Consider the following 17,533-nt stretch of genomic DNA (forward strand, 5'->3'; position numbering starts at 1 on the left):
TTGAAGATTTTGTTCCATTGTGTCTAACTTTTGCTGTGTTTGTCTCTGATTTTGTTCCATTTGTTGCATTAACTGTAATAACAATGCACTGGTGTCTGAAACATGTTCCTCAGTGCTTTTCGGCAGTGAAGTTGCACCGGCAACGTTCACATTTTGACAAGCAGAAAATGTTTCTTGACTCATTTGAGAAAACTGTGAGAACCCAAAACCTGAGTCTACAGTATTTGCAATATTGTGTTCTGTCATTCCCGATTCCTGAGGCGAGCTGTTGCCGACCGATCGATCGATAATGCTTCCCTGTTCACTACCTGTTTCACTGTCTACACCATTATTTGACGCCCGCTCCATTTCCCTATGCACAGTTACCAAATTACTACTTTGAATGTCTGTTAATTCATTACACAGCGGTGCTGGTAAGCTATACTCGTCGTCACTATTATTTCTCAGTTTACTTTGGAGCCTAGTGTTACGTTTTTCACACGCCATTATTGTCACAATATTTCACACGATAACACAGAAAAGAACAATTTGAAGAGCAAAAATAAGAGAACACATTAACATAGCACTGAAAATAATATCTAGTTAATTGCAGCTGCGAAATACTTGGTACAAATCTACATGCATGCTGCAACTGTTTTACTGTACAACAATGAAAGACTGCAACTACAAGGAGATTCTCTCTACAACTACGCGCTAGCAATAAACAAAATCTACACTAATTACACAAACTACAAGAAAAAATCAGAAGATTCCAGTGAGGTATCCTCGGCTAAGGGTCGACATATGAAACGTCCCCTTTGAACAATTATACAAGACTGTGCTTAAACTGACACACAATATTTTGTTAGCGCAACGCAATCTGACTTTCAATAATCCCTACAAAAGAATGGGCCCTGACTAACATTAAACTATACCTTTCACAAATCACTTACCTCACAAAAATCTTCATTACTCGAACTACTGCAGTACAGCGAGCGCCACTACTGCCAGCTAAATAAAGGGTTCAAACTACAGAAGGCACTAACTACTGATAGGGATAGTTAGCAAATGAAAGATTTTAATAGAGAACAAACAATGTATTTACCTTAATAGTCATAAAATATATAGCAGTTCATGACAAATTATAAAACTCCGCCATCTCTCTCCCCACATCCACCACTGCTGGCGGCTCACCTCCAACTGCGCAACGCTACGCGCTGTTCACATCCAGCTGCCGCTGCCCAACACTACAATGGCAGACAACAATGCAAACTAGCCACAGACTGCACACAGCACAGCCAGTGATTCTCACACAGAGCGCTATGTAACGTTGCCAATAAGAAAACATAAACAGCCTACTTACATACTCAACTTAAAGAAATGGTTCGAATGGCTCTGAGCACTATGGGACTTAACAGCGGAGGTCATCAGTCCCCTAGAGCTTAGAATTACTTAAACCTAACTAACCTAAGGACATCACACACATCCATGGCCGAGGCAGGATTCGAACCTGCGACCGTAGCGGTCGCGCGGTTCCAGGCTGAAGCGCCTAGAACCGCTCGCCCACCACCGCCGGCTAAACTCAACTTACCGTTTCAGAAAAGTGATTAACTTTACAGCAGTTGTAAGACTCAGAAATTTTTCTATTTCTGCCAGTGCCTTCAAACAAGCTGATAAGACTCGAAATATGGTGAGCGTCCCGTTTGTAGTTATAGAGAGTCATTTATTTCGATTTCGAAATATCGTCGTTTAGCGTGTAAAATCAGATATTGCAGCTGATATTGGTTTCAGGATCTGTTTCCCACAGATGCTTGTGAAGTGTCTCAGGCAGGTTTCGTAAGTCCGAGCGTGGCGATATTCATTGCAAAATTGAGGTAAACTACTGTTCAGTGATCTTTTTGAAAGTGCATTTAGAGAAACATTCAAGTAGATTTAGTAGCTCCTGAAGCAGCTCATGTTCGAAGACAACGGTATTTCCCACAAAAGTGCGCGAAGTATCTCTTGAACGGTTTCACAAGTGTGCCGCGATCCTTTTACAGTCCGTATTCAAGTGTGGCGGTGGTGGCATCCCTCAGAATAAAACTTGTAATTTTCTAAATATTCTCGCGTCATCTGCAATGCCCTCTCTCTTTGTGCTGTGGTACATTTAGTTCCTGTGATTTCTTCAGTTACGTATGTGACAATATTCCGCAACATCAGATGTAATAACTCTTGAAAAAGTTCGTGTTCAACAACAAAGTGTATCGGTGCATCAGGAATAGGGGGGGGGGGGGGGGACCGCATTGCCTCTCTTCTAGCTGGGCGTGGAGACTCTGGGATGAATGTCTTGCCTCTTGCGCTTTGGAAGACTGAATGGACTTTTATCGAATGACCTACAGTAACAGCAAATGCATTTATCAATATGAGTTTCGAAGCATAACGTAGCCCCATCCTGCTGCATATTCATTATTTCATGTAGCGTATTCACCAAATATTATTGCTGTCGACACAGTCCTCAGATGCATGATACCTGTTAAACTGCTACTTCCCCAGTACAGACATCTTATCCATTGAACATATTAAACAATTATATCTGTCCTCTCAGTCCAGCATCTAGACACAGACTGAGGCCTTTTTCCACATCTTTTCCCCAGACCCCTGTCTCAGATTACGTCATGGGGTGGGGAGAGGGGAAGTGATGACAGTGCCTTCTGGTGGTGGTGTTGTGAACTTGGTCAGTTGGACTCTGGACTTCAAGGCGAACGCACTGGATGGAGCTACTGCCTATGACAACTCAAATTGTTTAAATAAAGAATGAATGTAAAATAAAGACTTATGTCTACCCTATCCAGGAGCCCAGCACAGACTGAGTACTTGCCCTGCCAATTCCCAGATGGGGGAGGGAAGAGGATGGGAGCAACGTATGCAAATAAGGACTTGTGTACATCCTATCTGGCATCCCAGCACAGACTTATTCTTTCTGCCACCAATTTCCAGATTGGTAGGGGGGAGGGGGGGGGGGAGGGAGGGGAGGGGGAGGGGCTCCGCCATCTTGAATAAATTTGCCAATAGTGCAGAGTGGGGCCATGCCGCCCTTGCCCTACTACTTACAAGGTGTCCAAGAGAAATGTTCAATATTCAGGGATATGACAAGAACGATCGATCATTCCAAGCATAAAGTCTAGTAAACATGGGCTCTAAATTGCATATCTAAAGGGTTATGAGCACTTATTCAACTCTGATACTGTGAAAAGACTATCTGCCACTGCTTTGGTTTCCATGTTTTAGAAGTAGGTAGCATGGACCAAAACACAGAACAATTGTCTAGTAGACAATGGTTCAATGCCTACCTGAATTGTCAAATTTGTATATACTTGTACTTAAACAACTCAAGTTAATATATTCAGTTTAGTTACGATTGCTACCCTTGCAAGTCAAATGGCATTAGATGGCCAGAAAAAAGTGAGTATACGAGCAAATTTAGTGTGAAAGGTTTGTTTTACATACTGGGTACCATATAATGAATTTATCAGAAGAAGGTGGTATTATTCACTTTTGCTGTATCAATTTTATTTTTTCACGTCTAATTTCAGCCTTCTAGGCCATTCTCAAGTGATTCTGTGGTTCCACGAGAGAAAAATATGGTCTTCTCTAAATTTGTGTTTGCTATTCATTTTGGTCCACAAGTGCTGTCTTTTTTGGTTTGACAGCGTAGCATGTACAAAGATAAATAAGACAATATATGTGAACGAAAACGACAGAAAACAAATTTAAATATGCTGACATTTCAGGGTGTAAGGCACAGTTTTCTATTGCAGATACACCTGAGAATGGTGTAGAAGGGTGAAATTAGGCGTGAAAAAATAAAATCAATACAGCGAAAGTGGAAAATACCACGTTATTTTACTATGGAGGTGTTTTTTGTAGACACCGTTTTCCTGTAGATTTTAGAAGGAGAAAGTAAGATTAAATGTTAGGTAGATATTCTTCAAATGTTAATCTAAGAACAAGAGGGCGTGGGTCGAGGCTCACCGATTTGGCACAAGCTATATTAATAGAAGTAGGTAAATGCCCCTTTCAGGTTCCTAGAATGTTTCGCCAGATTGGACCATAGCAAAAGGTAAAACGCTCTCTAAAGACTTAAGTGTAGAGTATGAGGAAAATTAGAGCGACAGGTATCCGCCAGTTGCGGTAGCTGTATGGTTAAGAGCGTGGCGTCGCAAACTCGCAAAGTTAAACTATTTCTTATAATGTTTATATATACTTAAACAGTCTAATACCGCTCATTAATTTCAATACATCTAGTAAATGACATACAGTTCTCTGTAGATTAGATCTCGGTTGATGAAGCAAAGGAATAGTAGAACAGTTGTACACATGTCATACTTTTGTATGTGGTCACCGAGATACAATAGTATCCAACAAACAATGTTGTGTACATAAATGCTATGTACCTATCTGATGTGTTTACCCATTTGCCAACGGATGCCGCATTTGTTGCACCTGTGTGGTTCCCTGTAGTGATGTGATGTCCGCAGCGAACGGCAAGCTTTACTAAATGTGGTTCCTGCACGTCAGTTCCTTCGTGACACTGAAGTGTGCACATTGCTAGTATGGCTCCACGAGCGGAGATATCCATAGAAAAACATGCTGCAATTGTAGCACATGGCCAAGTAGGTTTATCTATTCGTCAAGTAGCAATAAGGACATATCACGACCAAGACGACCTCGTAAAACAGCTAAGTGATGATAAATATGTCAGAATTACCGGTAAGAGAAATAGATTCAAAACAGCGCCCCAAATACGTGCAGAATTGGTAGAAATGAACATGACAACAATATCTGTTGTATCAGTGAAAATGAGTCTGATTAAAGCTGGCTTGAAAGGATGTGTCACAGCTGAAAACCCCTTCTAAGGCCCATAAATAAACAGAAGAGACTTGAATGGGCTAGAAAACATCGTAATTGGACGTCGAAAGAGTGGACGAAGGTGCTATGTACCGATGAATCGAAGTTAGAGATTTTTGGAACCAGTAGGAGAATATTTGTTCGCCGATTTGTAATGGCTCTGAGCACTATGGGACTTAACATCTATGGTCGTCAGTCCCCTAGAACTTAGAACTACTTAAACCTAACTAACCTAAGGACATCACACAACACCCAGTCATCACGAGGCAGAGAAAATCCCTGACCCCGCCGGGAATCGAACCCGGGAACCCGGGCGTGCGAAGCGAGAACGCTACCGCACGACCACGAGCTGCGGACGCCGAGTTGTAGGGGAAAGGGTAGCCCAGCATATGTTGTACCTACAGTTAAACACAGTGGAGGTTCTATTGTGGTTTGGGAATGTTTTTCCGGAGATAGAGTTGGCGGCATTGTGAAAATAGAAGGATGTTTGGATCAGAAGCAGTACCACCGCATACTTCAGTATCATGCAGCACAAAGTGGATTGCGCTCAATAGGGAAAGGGTTCACCTTACGACAGCAAATGACCCAGAACATCGGTCGGCATACTGTACAAACTACATTGCATCACAGGAAACACAGAAAGTACTGAATGATATGGTATGACCGTCCCAAAACTCCGATTGTAATCCCATTGAAATGGCCTGGGATGAGGTGGACAGACATATCAGGGAAGTTAATATATCCAGCAGGGAACATCTCTGAAATATTGTTAAGGATGTGTGGAATCATATATACACATCAAAAAACATTTTGCATCATCACGGTTCCGAAAGTTCTGGAACCTGTATAGAAAATTGGAATAAAGATCATCTCCACCATTTTTATTGCTCATAAAAACTACATATTGCATGTTGTACCACCATACAGCGAGACCTTCAAAGGTGGTGGTCCAGATTGCTGTACACGCCGGTACCTCTAATACCCAGTAGCACGTCGTCTTGCATTGATGCATGCCTGTATTCGTCGTGGCATACTAACCACAAGTTCATCAAGGCACTGTTGGTCCAGATTGTCCCACTCCGTCCGCAGCTCGTGGTCGTGTGGTAGCGTTCTCGCTTCCCACGCCCGGGTTCCCGGGTTCGATTCCCGGCGGGGTCAGGGATTTTCTCTGCCTCGTGATGACTGGGTGTTGTGTGCTGTCCTTAGGTTAGTTCGGTTTAAGTAGTTGTAAATTCTAGGGGACTGATGACCATAGATGTTAAGTCCCATAGTGCTCAGACCCATTTGAACCATTTGTCCCACTCCTCCACGGGGATTCGACGTAGATCCCTCAGAGTGGTTGGTGGGCCACGTCGTCCATAAACTGCCCTTTTCAATCTATCCCAGGCATTTTCGGTAGGGTTCATGCCTGGGGAGCGTCCTGGCCACTCTAGTCGAGCGATGACGTTACTCTGAAGGAAGTCATCCACAAGATGTGCATGATGTGGGCGGGAATTGTCCACGAAGACGAATGCCTCGCCAATATGATGCCGATATGGTTGCACTATCGGTCGGAGGATGGCATTCGTGTATCGTACAGCCGTTACAGCGCCTTCTATGACCACCAGCGGCGTATGTCGGCCCCACGTAGTGCCACCCCAAAACAGCAGGGGACCTCCACCTTGCTGCACTTGCTGTACAGTGTATCTAAAGCGTTCACCCTGACCGGGTTGTCTGGTGGTAAGGTCTTATGGGACCAAACCGACGTGCTCACAAGCCCGGGAGAGGCGCTGCAGGCAATTTCGTATTGTTAGCAAAGGCACTAGCGCCGGTCGTCTGCTGCCACAGCCCATTAACGTCAAATTTCACCGCACTGTCCTAGCGGATATGTTCGTCGCACTCCCAAGTTGATTACCGCAGTTATTTCACGCACTGTAGCTTGTCTGTTAGCACTGACAACTCTAAACGAACGCCGCTGCTCTCGGTCGTTAAGTGATGCCCGTCGGCCACTGAGTTATCCACGGTGAGAGGTAATGCCTTGATCAGGTATTATCAGCACATTCTTGACACTGTCGGTCTCGAAATATTGAATTCCCTAACGATTACCGAAATGTAGTGTCCCATGCGTCTAGTCCCAACTACCATTCTGTTCTGTTAGTCCCCGTCGTGCCGCCATAATCACGTCAGTAATGTTTTCACAACATTCACCTGAGTACAAATGACAGATCCACGAATGCACTGCTCTTTTATACAGTACTTTGTTTACGCGATGCTACCACCATGTATATATGTCATCTCGCTATCACGTGACTTGTATCACCTCCGCGTACAGTGTGATATGTATTGATGAGATCTTCCAACATTCTCAGTGTGCGTCAACGGTGAAAGTCATACGGCCACCTTGGTGCATGTTCCACACTATCGACAGAGCTCCAGCGCCACCACTGCCTTGTTTCATATTTTATGCGGAAGCTTACATATAGGGCGCAGAATGACGGCCAAGTGAGGCCACAGTTCTTGCACTCTGTCAGTTTGTGTTCTCCGCGCTAGCAAAGCGATAATTTTTCAGCAACATTGTTTAAAATCAATAGTTATTTTCAGATAGTCAGCTGTCATAATAAAAGCGTTGCTTGCGTCCTGGATTCACTCAAAACTTTTATCTGACTATGTCTGATCATTCTGGAAAAGCCACCGGGATTAAAAAGCTGAAACCGTGGCGCTATCCATCTTTGGAGGGAAGGAGGCAGAGTCGACGCTAATTCCGGTTCAGTACGTAACAGCTTCGTCTCGGACAGGTGGCACACGTGGCGAGTCTTCTTGCATCTCATCCTTTTCTAGTTCTGAAGAATTGCTGTTGTCCGTAACTATCTTTAATGTAATGGTGTTGACAGGTGTAAACTGGTTTCTAGCTATACCTGTCGCAACAAGCGTGTACTGGGGCTTTTCCCAGTCCGCGATTAAAATGCCGCTTTCGTTTCATACAATCTCCCATTTTTTCTCGGTTAAGCCTGACTGATCAACATTCGGCCTGGTATAAAGACATGCGTGAGAAACAGGTTTCCAGTCGAACGTTCGCGGCCCCGAATTGTTATTCGCTAAACAACGTCAGCCGAATCGTGGAAGATATTTTCGACAAGCAGACTGTCGATTCTTTGTGGTCAAATGCTTCTAATAATTACCGTGTGAACGAAGCGTTATATTCTAAGCAATGTCTCGTTTTTTTCTAGCACGAATCTTTCACTGTTGTGGGGTAAGCTGGACTCGAACCTGGTACCCTTCCTTTCGCGGACGCAATTATACATGCACGACTCTCTGCTGTCCCTCTCCTTCCTACCGTGCCACGCAAATTCAGCTCTACCACTATCTCTCTGAGAACAGGAAAAAAAAAGAAATGTCATAATGTTTCACACAAATGTAATTTGGTATGTAAAGGTTCATTGTTGTTTTCAAGAAACTGGACTAGATATCTTCTGGTAAACCTTCCGGGATGTAAGGTCGTGGTCCATGAAACTCTTCAGCTCCTTACATCCCGGAATGTTTACCAGAAGATATGTCATCCGGTCGTGAAAGCTCTCATACTATAAAACTGGACTAGAATCAGTAAATAAGAAAGAAGACAGAACAGATGTGAACAACTACCGTGGCATCTCTGTCCTGCTAACAACCTAGAAGATCCACTCAAAACCTCTGCAGAATAGGGCGAAACAACACAAAAGGGTTATCCAGCAAAAATTCAAAAATTCGATCAACAGCACCTCCTGAGTGAAATTCATAGGAGATGGCTCTGATGCCTTTGTAATCAGGATGGGAGTGAGACTAGAAAATGGACTATCACCTCTGATCCTCAACTACGTTTTAGGAAAGGTCACCCGAAAATGGTGGAAAGAGATGAACAACTTAGGGGTAGAAAAAATGGAGTAAGACTAGACTACAAGGATATGATTCGTGCAATCGACGGTCTAACTGTCGCAGATAATCTAGTGATCTTTTCAGACGCCACAGATACGGCAGTGAAACTACATAACCAACTGAAGACAGAGGTAGCGAAGGCTGGGTTTCACATTTCCTTTGAGAAGACGCACTTTTTGGCATATATAAAACCACCGCCACGAGAACTGGAGGTCGGCCTAGGAAAAAAAGGAAACATTAAGCAGGCAGAGAAGTTTCAATACCTACATCTACATCTACATCCATACTCCGCAAGCCCCCTGACGGTGTGTGGCGGAGGGTACTCTGAGATCTTCTATCGGTTCTCCCTTTTATTCCAGTCTCGTATTGTTCGTGGAAAGAAAGATTGTCGGTATGCCGCTGTGTGGGCTCTAATCTCTCTGATTTTATCCTCATGGTCTCTTCGGAAGATATACGTAGGAGGGAGCAATATACTGGTTGACTCCTCGGTGAAGGTATGTTCTCGAAACTTCAACAAAAGCCCGTACCGAGCTACTGAGCGTCTCTCTTGCGGAGTCTTCCGCTGGAGTTTATCTATCATCTCCGTAACGCTTTCGCGATTACTAAATGATCCTGTAACGAAGCGCGCTGCTCTCCGTTGGATCTTCTCTATCTCTTCTATCAAACCTATCTGGTTAGGATCCCACACCGGTGAGCAGTATTCAAGCAGTGGGCGAACAAGAGTACTGTAACCTACTTCCTTTGTTTCCGGACTGCATTTCCTTAGGATTCTTCCAATGAATCTCAGTCTGGCATCTGCTTTACCGACGATTAATTCTGTATGGTCATTCCATTTTAAATCACTCCTAATGCCTACTCCCATATAATTTATGGAATTAACTGCTTTCAGCTGCTGACCTGCTATATTGTGGCTAAATGGTAAACGATCTTTCTTTCTATGTATTCGCAGCACATTACGCTTGTATACATTGAGATTCAATTTCCATTCCCTGCACCATGCGCCAATTCTTTGCAGATCCTCCTGCATTTCAGTACAATTTTCCGTTGTTACAACCTCTCAATATACTACAGCATCATCCGCAAAAAGCTTCAGTCAACTTCCGATGTTATCCACAAGGTCATTTATGTATATCGTGAATAGCAACGGTCTTACGATACTCCCTGCGGCACACCTGAAATCACTCTTACTTCGGAAGACTTCTCTCCATTGAGAATGACATGCTGCGTTCTGTTATCTAGGAACTTGAAAGGTGGCTGCACTGAGTCACAGCGCCAGAGATTGCGCCAAAGAGTATTATTCAGCCGCCTCCACTGGCAGTGCTTGTTGAGATGTGGTAGTGGAGAGTGCTTGTCGAGAAGTCGTGGTGGAGAGTGCTTATTGAGAAGTGGGCAGTAGGAGTTCCGATGTAGCCGTGACTAGTTGTGAGCATGTTGTATGCAGTTGTTCTGATGGGCTAGACAGCCGATGCTGTTCGATTGCGGATGTTGTAATGATCAGAGTGTATATTTCGTCAATATATATGAAGGTAATAAATTTTTTTTATTTTTATTTCAAATGTCTTAAACAATAATGCCTCTTGGTCACAGGTTCAGTCAACAAAGCATCTGGCTTGTGTTCATGTATTAGAGTGTAATTCTGGTTTCTATGCGCAAGTATAGTATTTCAGTTTTATTTAATTAATTCAGTGTAAATGGTATTTAAAATATCTTGTCGTTTTGAGGAAGAACCGTGCCAGATGTGTACGTTGAATCACACTTCCACACACAGAACAGTTACACTTGTGCTTTGTTCTTCGTAGTTTTTGTTTCGTTGCTTTTATAGTTGCTGGGGACTTAATTAATTAATTGTGTTAACGGAAGTTTTCTTTCATTTCTTGTTGTTATTCTATGCAGTCAGATTGCGTACTAATACCAGTCAGGGCCAACCGGTTACGAGACTGCGTAACCGGACAGACAGCGACTAAAATTAAAATTATTTGCATTCTATTTAATTAAGCCCCCATGCAAACTCTTCAATTCAATCAAACAATTGGTCCGATAGTCAATATGCTCTTACTTTGTTCATTAAACGACTGTGGGGAACTGTATCAAACGCCTTGCGGAAGTCAAGAAACACGGCATCTACCTGGGAACCCGTGTCTGTGGCCCTCTGAGTCTCGTGGACGAATAGCGCGAGCTGGGTTTCACACGATCGTCTTTTTCGAAACCCAAGTGAAAGCATCTTATCAAAGAAAACTGTGAGTGCAATAGGCGTCACAATCACGAAGAAGATAAGTGACACGAGTCCTAAAGCAGGGTTGTCTTTTATGATTATGTGTCGCGAATGAGACCAGGAAGATTACCTATAAGGATAGTAACCTACTTTCAAGATAAAAAAAAAACCAAATGTTCATGGTTTACAGAATTTGAAAAAGATCTATGGGAACTGGAAATTCTTCTAAAGATATCCAGGAACGTGATTTCTTTCCAGGAAAAGACCAAGCCGAAGACAGGAAAGGCGTGGACCCAAGAGAGACAGTAACAACAGCGGAAACGAGTGGAGGAGCACTGGGCGGGAGCTCGGAAAGAAGAGACCATTGAATTGAGAATTGTATCTCTTTTCTACTCTCCAAACATCACAGAAGCTCTCCCGCTGCACGCTCTATGGACTACCACTCCTGGATAAACCAGAAACATGGCGTCGTCACAGCACAGATGTTTGTTTCCAGAATTAAACTTTCCATCTGCAGCGGAAGCACGCTGGTTTGGCTACATCGGAGCTCTGAGAACGGCTCTGCGGTTGTGCCTGGATTTCTCAATGTGTAAGAGCATTGACAAACTACCTATTGGCTTCTGTCTCGGGTTCTTCGGCCGACGTTCATCTAATGATTTTACTGACGTTTCGCCAGCACGAGTGGCTGGCATTGTCAAAGCTTCACCCTCCATTGCCGGTGGTGAAATGGAGCCGAGCTCGCGGCCGCAAACTATATGTACCTAGCGCGCCAACGTACGAGGGCTTTTCCGTGGTCATTTCCGGTGCGGTTCTCCTCTTGCTACTTGCGAGGGTCGTTCGCTGCAGTACGGGAAGCCACGATCCGTTTACCTTAAGGCTTTCCTCTTTCTTGTTGAAACTGTTCGCGTGTTTTTGTATTTCTACAGCTTCTCTGAGCAAGCGCGTGTGATAGTGCTTCTCTACAGCCAGAACTTCCGTGTCAGCGAATTTTATTACGTGGTTGGTCTCACTCAGTGCGTGCTCAGCGACGGCCGATTTCCCCACCTGCCCCAGCCTGCAATGTCGCTTAAGTTCTTTGATCCTGGTGTTGATTGATGGTCCAGTTGGTTGGTTGGTTTGTTGGGGGGAAGGAGACCAGACAGCGAGGTCATCGGTCTCATCAGATTAGGGAAGGATGGGGAAGGAAGTCGGCCGTGCCCTTCGAAAGGAACCATCCCGGCATTTGCCTGGAGGGATTTAGGGAAATCACGGAAAACCTAAATCAGGATGGCCGGACGCGGGATTGAACGATGGTCCAGTCATTCCGACATAAACTTTTCCGCATGTGCATGGTATACGGTATATTCCCGACATTGCAAGTGGGTCCCTTTTCTCCTTTGCCGTCCTAAGACACTTTTTGATCTTCTTTGTCGGTTTGAAAATCGTCTTTAAGCCATGTTTGCCCAATATAGGCCGATTCTGTCCGTCACTTTGGCAATGTATGGCAGAAAGGCCATACCTGACATTTCTTTGTCTGATTCCTTACTTCGCCGAGTGTTTGGCTCTGTTACATTTCGAATATCGTTTGTGGAGTACCCATTGCTCCTCAGAACACTTTCCAGGTGTTGCATTTCGCGTCTGAGGTGCTGTGGCTCACATATTCGTCCTACTCGCGTTACGAGCGTATTAATGATGCCTCTTTCCTGGCTCGGGTGGTGGTTTGATAGTTTGTGCAGGTATCGGTCCGTGTGTGTCGGTTTTAGATACACGCTGTGTCCCAAGTTTTCACCATCCCTTGTGACCAGCACATCTAGAAATGGCAGTTTTTTGTCCTTTTCTACTTCCATGGTAAATTTTATGTTGGCATGGAGGCTGTTCAAGTGTCTCCATGCCAATGGAGACACTTGAAACGTCGACCGAAGAACCCGATACAGAAACCAACAGGCAGTTTGTCAACAAGTGGCCAAGAAAGCCCTATCAATTTTATGTAAGAGCATTGCCTGCAAAGGGTGAGGTTCCAGATTCGAATCCCAATCCTACACACAATTTTAATCTGCCAGTTATTTCATACTTTCAGTCGGGTGGAAAACGTGCATTTTGTCAGCAAAGGCAAACAGAAAATTTTTGCTACGACAATTTAAAGAACGTTTCGTGTAATGATAAGATTTTGGTGCGTGCCAGAATACTCTGACCTACCGTTGTGAGTCTTCTTTGCATGTATTGCAATATAGAGGTTGCGAGGCTCCAGTTTGGTATGGTGTTAATAGAGTTCACCAAACCAGTACTTCAGCAGCCCAGAAAGTAATGCTGCACTTTTTTTTTCTCAGCCTATAAAATTGTCTCGAATGCGAAACGTTAGGCGTGAATTCTTTGAAGTCTCTGAGTGCGAGTGCAAGATTTCCGTTTCCCCCGGCAGAGAGCGTAAAAATTGCGTGTGTAAGTGAGGCTGAGGCTATCAGAAGGCGGTTCTGCGTAGCTCCACCATTTGTAGTGCATGGGGAGATTATCCACGGCTGTCACTCATGCGATGTTGTAGCGTGCCGATATTGTCATTCACGGGGATCGACGCATTTACGACTCGACAGTTGGTGCTACTGCTCTCAATCAACGGAAGAAATATGGACGTAATTATTCACGTCCTTGGAATTCAAAAGTGTGTGTAAGATGTATTCCGTCCTGTCGTACGGTGGAAAACAAGTCTCATACAAAGTTCATCAGTACAGTTGTTGTCGCATTTGAAGCTAAGGGGGAGACCACCTTGTCCCGGGTCGTGGCAGATGATGAAACGTGGGTTCACTATTTTTAGCCCAAAACAAAAGGAGAATCGATGGAATGTCACCATCCCCACTCTCCACAGAAGAAAAAAACTTGAAGGAACAACTTCCGCCGGTAAGATCATGATGACTGTGTCTGAGGAATCTGAGGGTGTGACTGACATTGATGTGATGAAAGAGGCAGCATCACTAATTCGGAGACATACATGAACACAATGAGCACATTCGAGAAGCGTCCCCCTCGACTTCGGCTCCGTAACAACCCATGGGTTTGATTCAGTACGATAACGCTAGGCCTCACACAAGTTTGAGGACTTCTGAACAAATCACGAAACTCACCTCATTCACCCTACACCCCTGACCTAGCTCCCTCAGAATTCCGCTTTCCTGTGCCATGAAATGATAGCATTCGTCGAACACATTCTGAAGACGACGAAGAGATGATTCGCACAGTGAAGAAATGGCTTCGAGACGAAACACGGACCAGTACCGACAGGGCTTACACGCCGTTGTGTCTCGCTGAAGGAAACCCACAGGACGGCAAGGGCAGTACGTGGAGGAATAGGGTGTGAAGACAGAACACCGTTGATTCACATGTATGATGTCGAAGCAAAATGTGGGACATTATTTTCTCATTGTTATGATTAGACGCTAAGCAGTAGTCGGTTTTGATACGAGGGGCGTTCAATAAATAATGCAACACCCTTTTTTTTAAAAGCAAGTTGCCTTTATTCAGGATTCTAATACACCTTATTAGTCCCCATCTTTTGTCTACAAAAACCTTTTTCTTCCAACATAGTCTCTGTTGAATGTGACGGCCTTACGCCACCTTACTGGGGGTGCCTGTGTGCCCGCGTGCTACCACTCTACTGGTCGAAGTCTTGCTGCATCAGTAATCTCTCCAGCAGCCACATACTACCTCCTACGGAGTGTCTCTTTCGCTGGGCATAGCAAATGTCAAGTCGCAGGTGCGAGATACGGGCTGTATGGTGGATGAGGAAGAACAGTCCAATGAAGTTTTGTGAGCTCCTCTCGGGTGCGCAGACTTGTGTGGATCCTTGGGTTATCATGGAGAACGAGAAGTTCGTTTGCAATTTTTTGTCGGCGAACATGTTACAGTCCACTTTAGAGGGAGGAGGTCAAGCGGAATAACTCCTTCAAAGAGCCAGAAGACCGTTGCCATGGCTTCAGCGGGTCGGAGTCCGGCTTTGAGCTTTGTCTTCGGAGGCGAAATGGAGTGGCGCCAATGCACGCATTCCCGTTTTGTTTCATCGCCTGTGACGATGCTTGACATGTTACGATGCTTGACAAAAAATTATCACGATCAGCCTGGTAATGCGCAAGCAATTGCGCACAGTTGATCTTCCCTCGCTCTTTACGGTCTTCTGTTAGACTGCGAGGAACCCAGCGAAGACACAGTTTTGGGTACCCCGCTTGGTGGACAAGTGTGTCAGCGCTACCAACAGAGACGTCCAGTTGAGCAGTGAGGTGTGGTGCCTCGATCTCATCGACTGAGAGTGTCAGCACGTTCCAACACTGCAGGAGCCACGGTTGAGTGCGGCCGGCCGGCACGCGGGGCCTTCTTGTGATGATGCGAGACACCTCGCCCAACAATTTACTGTTCTTTTGTTCACTGCCTGGTGTCCGTAGACGTTCTGCAAGTGCCTACAAATATTTACCGCCGAAACAAACTCATTGACAGCTCTCTGCTTGGACCACATCTTCACCACAGACGCCGTTCTGAAGGCTACGTACAGTGCCGCCACGTATCGGAATCTCATGAAACCGTGAGGGCTGAAGCGGGCATATTCCACGATGTCCCTCAACAAGTTCCGGATTTTTTTCAACTGAAATTGGCCGAGAAAAATATATATGTTGCACTACTTATTGGACGCCCTTCGTATTTATTCTACGCGACATCTGTATAGCGATTCCGGCAAGAATAGAGATCCGGGGCGACAGGGATTGCCAGAGTGAAAGTGGCAGGTCTGTAGCTCCAGTATGGCACCTGGTAGCCAGTTCTAAAAATAATATAATCGAGATATTAATCTTGGAGTAGAATGAGAAATAGCAAAATGTTATCAACGTAAAAAGGAAAAGCAGTCCTCTGTATCAACTAGCGTTATGAACAGTGTAAATCATTTATTGTGAAACTATGAGTCGTAACTGATTGCGCTTTTTGAATTCAGGCTACGCACGTTGGGAGTGCACATATAGAAACCGTGGTTAGTGAGTCACTATTACAAGTAGAGGTACGCTTCGTTGCCAAATACTGGTGCACCCCAAGTGCTTTCTAGTTGCTGAAAAGGGCAAGACAGTAACGAGCCGCAATTTTAATATTTTCCTGCTACAGAGTAGCTGATGCCTGAAACGAGATAGCGTATTTATATTTGGTAGTTGAAATATCGGCGGCATAAAATGATGTGATGTAACGCAGTTATTCTTTAGATTCGTGTTCTTCTGCACAGACTAATACTAAGTGGGTGATTGTAGAACTCTTGATACATCTCACCGATTCATAACCAATGAGAAAAATAATGCTATTCTATGTTTTTCGATAACCCTTTCCACTTTTGTATTATTTGGTAATTAGCCTATGACGTAACTCATTCGACACATATTTGAAGACTTCAATTTCAAGGTCGTACTAATTTTCCATTTATATTGGAGAACTTTCCGTGATCTTAATGCGAGTGTACTGAAATAACTGATCTGAAAAAATAAACAAAGGTAAGTCGTAGAGACTGTTACAGTTTAAAGTGCAGATTTTCTGTTGTTTCTTTTTCTTCGGTTACAGAACACAATTATCTCAAATATTATTTATTCAAAAATTTCGAAATACACCTGACGTGAACAGATGTACTCAACTGACGTGTTGTTACGTTTATCAACCCAAACGTTGGTGTTATGAAGTTCTTCATTAGCACAGAATTGATAAAATACTGTGGTGGTATGCTGTTGCCTTCCTCCTCGCGGCACTGCACTAGTTAGAGACGTAGCGACTACGCCCGCAGGTAGCCTCACTATTGAAACTTCCTAGGAGGTTAAAACTGTTTGCCGGACCGAGTCTCGAACTCGGAACATTTGCCTTCAGCGGGCAGGTGCCGCAGCTCTTCTTCCGCCAGTACCTGGTCTCCCACCGTCCTGCCAGGAAGTTTCATACTAGCGTACACTCTGCTGCACAGTGAAAATTTTGTTCTGTCACCATCCAACTGTAACTGCATGAGGAACCACTGCCTTCCTGCAGCAATCAGGCGAAGCTTCCATATGCACCAGCCGCAGTGGAGAGTTCTACATATTGGCGACTGCCTGATACAATCCACCTCACACACTGTTACAGTCTTCACCGCTACGTCTGACATGTCGGGTCAGTTGGGCAAAGGTTTTTACAATAATGGGTTACTACTCATTCACTTGGCAACGGCCTTGCCGCAGTGGATACACCGGTTCCCGTGAGATCACCGAAGTTAAGCGCTGTTGGGCGTGGCCGGCACTTGGATGGGTGCCCATCCAGCCACCATGCGCTGTTGCCATTTTTCGGGGTGCACTCAGCCTCGTGATGCCATTTGAGGAGCTACTCGACCGAATAGTAGCGGCTTCGGTCAAGACTACCATCATAACGACCGGGAGAGCGGTGTGCTGACCCCACGCCCCTCCTATCCGCATCCTCCTCTGAGGATGACACGGCGGTCGGATGGTCCCGGTAGGCCACTCGTGGCCTGAAGACGGAGTGCTACTCATTCACTTACTGTTTATTCTGGCCTTTGACCAGAACGTTCCCTGGCAACGATGATATTGTTTGAAAATTAACTAA

At 44.7% G+C, this 17,533-nt stretch overlaps 1 pseudogene; it reads left to right on the forward strand.

Annotated features, from left to right (window-relative positions):
- Positions 1–17,135: 17,135 nt before the first annotated feature.
- Positions 17,136–17,252, forward strand: LOC124617425 (annotated as a pseudogene).
- Positions 17,253–17,533: the final 281 nt, after the last annotated feature.

Source organism: Schistocerca americana, chromosome 5, assembly GCF_021461395.2.
Source record: "Schistocerca americana isolate TAMUIC-IGC-003095 chromosome 5, iqSchAmer2.1, whole genome shotgun sequence".
NCBI lineage: Eukaryota > Metazoa > Arthropoda > Insecta > Orthoptera > Acrididae > Schistocerca > Schistocerca americana.